This window comes from Dermacentor albipictus, unplaced genomic scaffold (genome assembly GCF_038994185.2).
Source record: "Dermacentor albipictus isolate Rhodes 1998 colony unplaced genomic scaffold, USDA_Dalb.pri_finalv2 scaffold_26, whole genome shotgun sequence".
NCBI lineage: Eukaryota > Metazoa > Arthropoda > Arachnida > Ixodida > Ixodidae > Dermacentor > Dermacentor albipictus.
In genome coordinates this window covers 2,248,642-2,260,251 of record NW_027225580.1, presented here as the reverse complement: position 1 = coordinate 2,260,251, position 11,610 = coordinate 2,248,642, and the positions used below count along the sequence as shown (strand labels likewise).

The 11,610-nt window shown below is 46.3% G+C and overlaps 1 long non-coding RNA gene across 1 annotated transcript; it reads right to left on the bottom strand.

The window, feature by feature from the left end:
- Positions 1-758: 758 nt before the first annotated feature.
- On the bottom strand, positions 759-2,359 carry LOC139052539 (uncharacterized). The gene is made up of 2 exons (XR_011509957.1): positions 1,964-2,359; positions 759-1,209 (listed from the first exon to the last, which is right to left on the bottom strand). It is a non-coding gene; the product is annotated as an uncharacterized lncRNA (long non-coding RNA).
- Between the last annotated feature and the right edge of the window lie 9,251 nt (positions 2,360-11,610).

Genomic DNA, 11,610 nt, shown 5'->3' with positions numbered 1-11,610 from the left:
CCCTTTCTAGCCACTGTAACCATAGCCAGTAAGCCACCGCGGCCGGCCAGGACATTTTGCGGGAATGGCAAGCGTTGAACGGCTTTATATTATCTCCCTGCTTGACCCGGAAGATGATGCCTGCAACGAATGCTGCATGTTGAAAAGCATGCCCGTCTACTCGAACCTCCTTGGTTCTATAAACAGCGACTGTACATGTATATATACAATTCGTCTAGATGTGTGGGGCAATGCGCGATTTTCTTAATTTTCTGCTCTGCTGTTGCGTTCTTACTTTCAGTTAGGAAGTCTACTCAATCTCGTTTCAGAAAACATTGCTGGCTAACTGACCGCCTCACTGATCATACTAAAAGTGTACAGCCTGTGCTATTCCCTGAAGCGAGAGATATGAGACGTCCTAACTAAAAACTAAACGACAGATAAAGGCAGAAACTATTAAGTCGCATGGTATACCTTCTAAGTAAAGAGCAATGAAATCGACGGCTGTAGCTATTCCAGCGAGTTATTACCTCTTGTCATCCCGTACGTAGCAGACGATAAGCAAGGACGACTACACAGAGCGAAGAGGAGACAAAGCTCACAGCGCTTCGTTTGTCCCCTATACTCCTTTTATTGGCTTTGTTCAATTGAAGCTAGGCATATATGAAGTCGAGATATATGCCAGCGCATACCTGTTATCATAACAAGGAATCCGCAAATTCCGACAATGCAATAAGGATTCCCCCCCAAAAAGTAAATATTCAGGCCAACTACAAACATCGCATAGGTGAAATATATTTTTTACAAAACAGAAAAAAAGGAAAAATCTCGCAGTAATTAGGTAAAAGGTCCCCACGAGTTCCAGCAAATCCCTACGGAAATATTCTACTCGGAAATGTCCGCTTCAATGGTGAGTTGCGTCATCCGTCGAACTTTCTCGAGGCGCGCCATTGGAAAAATTCGTCGCCCCCGCGCCGAACTCCACTGGTGGCACAGGGGCTGGGACTGCGCGGTGCTCCTGCGATGGTCAGGCGGTGGGCGGAGTCTTCCAGAACACGGGGCTGGTGTAAAGATCGCCTGGGATGACACGCCGTGCCAGCTGCGAGCTCGTTCCACCTCCTGTGGGTCATCGTCTTGGCTGCTGAAGCTGGAGCGCGAAGCGACGCCGTCGCTGCGTCTCCCGATCCACGACCAACATGACTTGGGAGGCCTCTCCTCGTGCGATTTCCGCTGAAAAATTGAGATTTTGCACTGAATCAGAACGTCTGCGTCACTGCTGCTAGAGAGTTCTTCGCAGTTTGTTCGTTCTTTTGTATAATATTTCTCTTTTCCATAATTAATTTCTACACTGAACGCTCAAATAAGACGTAAGTAACGAAACATCAAACAAATTAATTAATCTTTTATTTAAAGGCTAATCGAATAACATTCATTCGTCCCGAGGCACTTATACAAAAAATTGTCCTTAAACTACAAGTGTTGACAAGAGCAAATGTCACCCAACCGGGATTGTCCACGTTTTACGAAGCAGAAACAACCTTCCACTGCCAAACAACCAGTTACAAACAAAAGGTCTCTGCTTGTTTCCGCTGCTAATTACAGGCAATAAAGCAAGGCTGCCACAATGAGAACACGTCCACACGAGGTGAGTGCAGTTGCGCTTCTGTTCCCTTTTTGTGTGGCGATCTGCCGTGCATGAAAAACAATTTGAGCAAGTTTCAACATGCCCGCTGAACAGGTTAAAGGAGCTTGCGCACCCACTGTAAAATGGACATGCACGTTTCCATTGGGATTAGCGCTACACGCGAAGGAGTATTCGATATAGCCCTAAAATTGCTTCGCGCAATGATTGCCGCGGGCCTTAGTGTACGGTGCCACGGAGATGAGGGCGACATCACTCCAAAGCATTGCATGAAGGATACTTTTAAACTATCTCTCTCAGAAATGTTAGGCTTTCGCTGATAGAAAACGTACGAATATTCACCTGTGTGGTGTTCCGTTGACAAAGACGCGCGGGTAGGGGTCTCGGCAACAATGGAACGGCGACACGTGGCGGCTGCCAGAAGGAAAGGCCCCGAGATCCACGCCGCGTTTCGTCCACCCAAGAGAACGTTGAGACCGAGGGCCGCCGTGCGCGGACACTGTCGCTGATCCCTGAGCTCGGCCACAGCCGTCGTCTTGTTGAGCGGCGGGGCGAAATCCGTGGCCAGCCGTCTTTGCATCTGGTGCAAAGTAGTGGCATCGGATTGCGGCCGTTGCATCATGATTGGCAGGAGGCGTCGCAAGAGTATACCTCGACGGAAACGAAGGAGCTCCCGCTGGTCGCATCCTAGAAACGTCGCCGGATTATTCTGATGAAGCACGGTGGGACGATGGCGTCTAGTTGCTGCCGAAGAACGGAGGCGCGTGCCCAATGCACGAGACAGGCTGCGTTCTTCTTTTTCTTCCACTCACGCGCATAGAACTCATTCGAGGAAATATCTTCTGAAGACTACGGGGGATTATTGTAGTTTTTATTATTATTATTATTATTATTAGCTTAGAAAACATGTCCGTTATGTAGTTCCGCGTTCAGCCACAAGGTATGGCGCGGCCAGACGCTGTGCTTATGTGCCTGACATATTTAACAAATTGCCGGAAGAAATTTTTACTGTGACGTCAAAATGCACGCTCAAACACTTCTTAAAGCAGCTACAGTAAAATTAACCTCTTGCACATATATTTTTTTTGCATCGCAATATTTACCTCTTCAACTTTTGTTATATGTAGGTAACCAAATGTTATCTTGTTCTTTTCAATTTTTTGCCATTCGTTTTCTTTTTTTCTTTTTTTTCATGTCTCATCAATTTATGTACACTTTTTTTGCCTTGTCTATCATATTCATTGGCACGGTCCTATAAGCCAACCAAGGGTTAGACCGGCCTCCTTGTGTTGTTTTGTATATTGTGTGGCCATAAACATTATTATTATTATTATTAATATTATTATTATTATTATTATTATTATTATTATTATTATTATTATTATTATTATTATTATTATTATTCGGTGTGGGAACACATATACATTGACACAGATGGAAAGCTTGCGGAAGCAGGCTGGCCACAGCCGCCATGAGGCGCCGTACGCCTCCTACTCTTTAGGAAGTGGGCATGTAACAAGAATTAAGCAAAAAAAAAGAAGTTTACGGGAAGATTGTACTTGTTTCGTGGAAATTATTGAATTCTCCATCAATAGGCTATTTTATTCATTTCATCATGTGAATCTTTACGTGTTTTATGAGAAATTTCAAATTCCCTTAACACCATCCGCATCTTGGTCGATCCTTCGAAGGGAGCGATAAGTGAAGGAAAACGTGAAGGAAGATGATAGACCGCACGGTCTAAAATAAAACAACGGCAAATTATCGAGTCTGCCCGTAGAAAGAGAACAGCCATGAAGGAGCAGAAGAAAAAAAAACAAACAAGAAAATGGGCTTGTGGTACCAATTAGAGTAACATAATATATCACATGATAACAAGAATAGTAAAATTTCGCCCCTCCGAAAAAAAAAATGCTTTAGAGACAGGAAAACTAAGTCAGTTTCTTGTAGGAAATAGACAGGTTGAAATGGAGTCTGGTGGCGTCGAAAAGCAAAACCATTCTGTGTGGTCGTACTTGGTGCACAATGTACGACACACGAAAGGACAAGATGTACTGAAAATGGCACCGGTGTCAGTGTGCATTGCAGGTTGCGGTTTTCACAATTGAATTGAACATGGCGGTTTATTAGAGATTGCGCCACCACAGTGGATGTTGAGTCGTTAAAACATGTTACGTCAATACTCACGTTCAGGAATGACGACAAAGTGATGCTATAATATTTCACCAACTGTCGAGACGTGCAAAAAAAGTTAAAAATAAATTACAGTACCCGGCGCATCTGTGAGACATATCCTTCGTGGCGTTGGAAGTACACCAGTCTCCTCGTTATCCCTAAGCTGGATTAGATATCTAAATGCGGAGTGAGAATTTTTAAGTTTAAGGATCTTTTTAATATCGCTGGTGACAGGCAGTAGAATTCTTCTATAATTCTAGGAACAAAAGCCCGAATAAGACTTGAAAGGCGGAAGTGATTCCACTGTCAGCGTGCTTTCGAATAACAGGGTCAACAGCGTTTTTCCGTGCTATACAAATAACGTATATTTGCTTGCTACACTTGAGTGATTAGTTAAACGTCAACGCCGCTTGTTGGGCTAGTTGGTACATAGTTATAGTCGCAGAATGCCAGCAGACTTGAAGAAGGAGAAAGTGGAGTGGTGAAGATAAACAGAGCGAGAGTATGGTACCTGGACAAAAAACTGATCTTTATTATTGAAAGCAATTTCCCCTACCCGCACTGAACATGCGCGAGTCACAACATATCATATTAACGCTAATCACATCTAGGCACTGCAACACTGTTCAAGATATTGAAGTTCTTTCATGGTTAGCGCTACCGATGTCGCGCACAGGCACTTTTTGTGTCCAAGTGTAGAAATGCGATATGCTCCCGTCAACTGTCTTTTCTGCTGCGTCCTGGCATTTCCACCGACATACACGTTGCTGAAGATGGGAGTGCATCCGTACCGCTTGCAATGCTGTGGAAGGTTGCCGCCCAAGCCTGTACGAGGGGCAGGTGACGTTCTCCCCATTTCCGTTTGCCGCTACGGTTACATAAAGCTATAAGCACTCCAAATATTTTACGAAGTCGGCAAGCAACTTGTTCGTGGCTGTGTTAGAAGTACAGCGTCTACCTAAGTCCAAAACGGCATGTAGTCAAAATAAAATGTGAACAAAAGCACGGAAGAGAAATCACTGGAACACGTCACGGCTTATTATCCTCCTCATTTGGCTTTGATTCGCACGCTCAGTGCGCCCGATCTCACTGCGACATAGGGAGAAAACGGCCCCCTAGCTACATATCGTTGAGTGTATATATCGAAATGTAGGGAATAAACTATCGTTTTTTTTTCGAACGACGCGCGTCCTCAACCTGCAGACCAGCCTCTTCGTTCCTCTTAGACCAGTGGATTCTCCCGGCTGACTTGGCTTATATATATATATATATATATATATATATATATATATATATATATATATATATATATATATATATATATATGTATATATATATATATATATATATATATATATAGCATGGAGTAAAATAAACAAGAAACGTACCTCATCCATTCTGGCGGAAGTCCCTTTTCCGAAGGCGAGGCAGATGCACAAAGACTTGTTTCTCCTGCGTTGGTCCACGCCGTATCACTAGCCGTGTACCGCACGGGCCACCGTAGTGAGCGTCGTGACCGGAGAGGGAAGTATCCTCAACGCCACGACCATAAAAACAGTGTCCACCGTGGAAGCGGAAGAGACTGCCATTGCTTTGGCCATCATGAATCCCTCCGTGCAAACTATCATAAGCGACTCAAAAAGGGCAATAGTCGTACTTTTCGAGACGAAGCATAGGCGTCTGTGCAGCGCGAGTCCTACGGGACTTTACAAATGAAAATACTGTAGAACTCGTATGGGTCCCTGCCCATTCGGCGAATCAAGGGAATGAGGAGGCGCACTGGGTAGCCCTAGGTCTAATCAACGGGGAGGTGTGCTCAAATCAACTCCACGTTCCAAATATAACGCGCTGTCATTAAATCTTTGCTATTTCACCTCCCCTCCCCCCCCCGTTTGACTGCCCCGCTGTTTCCTTCTGAGCGCTGCATCCGAGGTGGTCTGACCCCGGCCCCACTCATGAGGCGCCTCTGGTTTGATTTGCTTTCTTAACAAAACCTGTGTTATGCAATAAACCACAAAAAGGACTGGGACACCGATGTATTTCGTCACGCATCTTGCAATAAACACCTCGAAACAGGTTTCCTCTTGAAAATTCATTCTTAGTAAATATGCCTCGCGAACTCTCCGACTGCAATTCGTAAATTGCAATATGTGCCGTAAAGTCTTCAGTGGGAAACCGAATTAATAAAAATTTGTTAAATATTGAATTATGCATTTCATTTATATGGGTCTTTTATTCGCCAATTCAATTTTCAGTCCACCTCTGCGAGTAATCCCGCTCAAGAAGTAGAATTATGCTGCGTCCAACACGCGGCTTTAAAAATTGGGTGCTGTGGTGTGTACCTAGTTGGTGCGTACACTCTTACAGGAACACTAAAGCGAAACAATAAATCAGTTTAAACTAATGAAGCATTGTTTGAGAACACTGCAGGCAGTCATTTAAAATAAAAATCGTTTGATTATTAGATGAGAAAACGAAGGTCCAAGTATCAGCATTTGAATTTCGCGCCGAAACCCCAGCGGCGGCACGTCAGCGTGACGTCAGCGATTCCAAAGTACGTTTTCGCATTGGGGCCGCGTTGGCTGAATAAAGGTTCCAGAAACTTGCCATGTTTAATATTTGGTTCCTTTAGAACACAATGTAGTCAATCTGTACCGCAATATACGATTAGTAGGCCCTAGACAATGCCATCAAAATCGAAGACGTCACAGCCCCCAGGTGCGGGAACTCAAGTAGGCGACGCCACCCGTATTTCGTTCTTGCGCCTTTTCTGGCTTACCAAACGTCTTATCGTTGTAAGTGTGGTGTTTTTGGTGTTCTGGAACGGTAATTTACTGATGCAGAAGAAATCATTTTTTCACTTTAGTGTGTCTTTAAGCAAAATTACACCCTTGGGTCGTATGCTGCCACCAAACAATATTCGTCATCTGTCTTGTCCACATTTTCTTGCTTTAACGTTGCGAGCCCGGTACTTCCAAGTCCCGAACGGCATGCGCGTTATTCTAAGCATTATTGGCAGGAAAGTAGCGAGCGAAGTGTTTTCAAGAAAAGAAACGCAAGCAAGGTAGAGGACGATTATTGTTGCGTAGCAAATATACACGCAAAGGGTGTACATTTGTGTAAGAGTGTAGGTATGTTTGATGCGCCTTACGTATATTGAAGTGAGCAGTGTGTGTTCTCGTTTCTCATATCTTTTATGTAGCGCAGTTATCTATACTTCTATGATTTGTTACATAATATTTCACATTATGATGCATTCGTGAACTCTTGAAGCAGTTGCTCATGTCTGTTTTGTAAATTGCTGAAAGAGTCAGTATTGTTCACTACGTAAGCTACTTTATTAACAGACTTTTCGTATGACGAATTGTCTGTTTTTTCAGGCCTTTCGTTTTCTAAATAAGCGAGTTAGGGGGGTAACATTTTATTATGAAGTTTACCTGTAATCCAGGGAACTTGTTTACAGTGAAGTTTGTGGTGTAAAGAGCCAGTCACGTACCTTCTCGTTGAGTGTTCTCGCTTGAGTGTGCACAGATCAGCGCTTTTCCCGACCACTCTTAACACATTGAACAACCATTGCCACTCGTAAAATTGAATTCTTGGACCCCGGATCAAGCCGGTTCCGGCTCCAGCGACATTAAAAGCGCTGCTTCACGTGCGTTTTTCATTTAGTCTTCTTGCAGTATTTGTTTGTGAGTCAGACGTTTCTGCTAGTCAATTGCGCTGTCTTTGATCTCCTTTCTATCTTGAAAGTGACTCTTTCGCAACCTTTATCTTGTCTATGCAATCAATGAAAACGGTTGCAGCGAGGCCTCACGTACACGCCCTTGTCAAGGCCCCGAAGAAGACGAAGGCCCTCTAACGCCTCTCCGTAAATTGACACTTCTCTCTGCAAGAAATTCATGTCTCTCAGAAGCAATCGCCGGAAGCCGTTGAGCGTCGACATCGCAGAGCGCTCTCTCGACGACCCCGTATTCTTTTGCGGGATCCTTAAAGACGCACCGGATAACCCCAATGTGTCATTTAGAACCTGAGTGAAGCACTTATAGTAGAAAACCTTTCAAATGAACAGATGCTGCAGCTTCTGGTGAAACACTGACCGGCTGCAGAATTCTTGTAACAATCTGGCGAACAATTCAGAACTCTTATTTAGGACGGCGGAATTAAAACGCCAATTTGACGGCGTCATGGCTTCCGATGGTACAGCGTTATTTGAGAGGATGATCAGAACTTTGTGATACCTCGTGCTCTCCTACTGATTCATGCAAAGTCACCTGCAGCGCGAATACGCAGCGCACTATTCAATTATTGTCGACGCTAAAGAGAAGAAGAGCACGGAGCAGACACGTCTCTCACATCGGCTCCGTCTTTTTCGATGTTGCGCTGGCCAATTTTTCGAGGTATGACGATTTCAAGCAAATCATGAGATTCGTGAAGTTGCCCAGACTCGACTGATACGAAGTTTCGAGGTGGGAACCAATTTTTGATAATTTTATTAGACTTTCTCTGTTCATCCCACTACGTGCGGAGCTAACCCTAGCGAGGAGCAGTGCCCATTAGGCCTTGCCGGCCTACATGCCAGGCGGACATGGCGGACTCCCGTATGGAAGACGAAGAGGACAGCAACGAGAAAGATTTCGGTTGGCAAGTGGCTACTGAATGACAATCCTGTGCTGGAAAGAACAGCAGCAACGCGGCCAACGCGACGCCAAGTACCTCGCAAGCGTCCGGCGGAGACGCCGCTACCGGCGGCAGCAAGGGGCCCGCCACCAGCACCGGCTCTATCAAGAATCGTATAGTCAAGGCCTCAAGGATGCCCCAACTGCCCGAGAAGCATCGGAAGATTTAATCAGGCCACGAGGAGGGCTAAATTTGAGCAAAGTAAGTACCACCGCTATTGGAACTGCAGTGATCGAGGCTTCAGACCTAACGGCAGAGCAAGCAAGTGAAGATATGGTGTGCTCTAACTTCACACAATATATCGTGGTGGTGAGCACGCCTGAACCACACCATGCGGCAAGCTACGTGAGAATCAAGTCCTTCAAAATCGTGGAAACGGAGTACGAAGTCAATGCGTACGAATCGGCCCCACACGCCACGTGCAAAGGGGTGATTAGACGAGTCGACATCAGGGACTCCCAGTCCACTATCACAAGGAATATCGTGCACGAGCGCAACCCGCTCACTTTGGCCGCCAAGCGCATCAAGACGTCGGGCTCAGTCATCGTCCTCTTCGATGGACTGAGAGTGCCAAACTTTGTGCGCTACGGGCCGACTTTGTTGAGATGTTATCTCTACAGGAAGCAATTTGATGTGTGCTTCACTTGTGGTAGGGTTGGACACCGCTCGGACGTGTGCCCCACGCCAGACTCTGTTCAGTGTAGGGGGTGTGGAGCCCTCAACCCTCGAGCGGACCACGTTTGCACGCCAAAGTGCAAGTTCTGTGGAGGAGACCATCCCACCGGAGACAAGGCGTGCAAGCAGAGATTTCAAACACCCTATGTGGTACGAGCTCGCCGAAGGGAACGCGCCAGGTCACGATCGGCCACGAGGCAGAGAAGCCACTCCAAGTCGGGAGGAGCGCAGGTGCAAAGGGAATGCGCCCGGTCGCGATCGGCCGCGAGGGAAAGAAGCCGCTCCAAGTCGGGAGGAACGCAGGCGCGCTTAGAAGATGGAACACCTGTTGCCAAGCCGACAGTTGGGACCGCCTGGGCAGGTAAAGTCAAAGGTACGGTGAGAATCGTCGGTGGCGCCACTACGCCGGCGGTGACTGAAAGCAATGATGCCAGAATAGAACAGTTGATTAGGGAGGTAAACTCATTGCGTAAAGCTAACGAAGAGCTGGCCAAACAGGTAGTAGAACTGAAAAAGAAGGCACAGCCGAGCCCTGCCAGCGTAGCAGTAGACAGACCAGTAGGCTAAAGCAACGGACCAAGCGAGGGAGATAACTCCCCCGCACAGAAAAAAAGAGCAGTAAGCCCCGAAACTGACTCGGTTTTCTCAGTCCTCAGCGAGCTGAAAGAGGTAATCAAAGAAATTAGAGAGACGACGGAAAGGACTAACTTTAAAGTGAATAAGTTATGGAAATGGAGGTTAATGGCTGAACAGCGATTCAAGAAACTCGAAACGAGATTCGACGACGACGAATTCTTGCCGTCAGAATCAGAAAACGTGAAATCGCCCGCCGGAACGTCAAAGGCGCTGCAAAGAGATCGATCGCGGGTAACAGCAAAATTAACCCATCCAATAATAATGGATAGCGCCCAAAGTTTTAATGTGTGGCAGTGGAATTGTCGCGGATTCCTCAACAAAAAGGCATCGCTGCGCCAATTAATTAGATCGATGGGTGTCAAACCAAAATTAATTATGCTGCAGGAAACTTTAGCGGACGAAATAAAGCTAACCGGGTACAAATCGGTATGTAGAGAAAAAGATTGCGGGAGGGGATTGGCCACCTTCGTAGACAAAAAGCTACCGTTTATCGAACACGATATCCATCTCGGATTGAGTAAAATCAAGTATATCCTAGTAGAAGTCGTACTCAAGAGGCACAAGGGCAGGGCGCAGAGTATCGTCTGCCTAAACATTTATAGCAGTCCCACCGACAAAAAACAGAGCTTTAGGGCACTTTTCAACAAAACACTTGCAATCTCAAAGCGCTCCCCGCTCATCATCGGAGGGCACTTTAATGCCCCCTGCCAAGCGTGGGGATACGCTTGGAATACAAAGAAAGTTGGGGGGTTATGGGACCTTGCCACGGACCTGGGACTGTGCCTGATCACCGATCCGGCTTTCCCCACCCGCTGTGGCACGTCCACGTGCAGGGACTCTACAACCGACCCAACTTCTGTCAACAACTCGAAACAAGCTAGTTGGGAAAACTCAGGCACCGATCTAGGCAGCGACCACTATATCATACACATAGGTATAGATATTCCGGAACAAGAGAATAGAACCTTTCGGTGCACAGACTGGGACCTATTTTAGGAGAGTTAGAGCGAAGAGCCTAGATAGGGAACAGATAGAAGCGGGCAGACATTCCTTCCAGACCTGGATCAACCAGCTCGAAGAGGACCTCAGGGAGGCCACTAAAGAAATTAAGACCGAAGAAACCTAGAGAGCATAGACAGTAGGCTCGCGCATCTGATCAAGGCCAAACAATCGATCCTGCAGAGATGGAAAACGCAGACTGAACCGAAAGCTCAGGAAAAAGATAGCGTTGCTAAACAGACAGATCGAGGAGCATTCGAGAACACTCGTGAAACAGCAGTGGGACGAAGTTTGCCACTTGGCAGACGGCAGAATCAAACATGGAGGCAGTTGGAACATCCTCAAACATCTATTGAACGAGAGCGACACTAAGCCAAACAACAGAACGGCAATTGCAAAACTAGTACATCAAGTCAGCCAGTACACAACTCAGGAGGTAGTCATGAGACAGCTCGCGGAAAAATATCTCCCGCTCAAACAACCGGACGATAGCGACGAACGCGTGGAGTACATGGGAGGACCGTGCGAGGAAATGGACCGCGATTTCACCGAGGGTGAGGTACGGCTCGCCCTCCATGGTCTCTCTAGTAGATCAGCAGCAGGACCCGACGGTATTACCAATAAACTCTTAATAAATCTAGACAATGATTGGATCACTTTCTTGACGGATCACTTCACCGAGTTGTGGAGAGAGGGTGACTATCCGGAGGAATAGAAGATGGCCAACGCCATCCTCATACCAAAACTGGGTAAACCGTTCCATCTAAATAACCTACGTCCAATCTCGCTTACATCGTGGATAGGTAAAGCTATGGAACACGTTATTC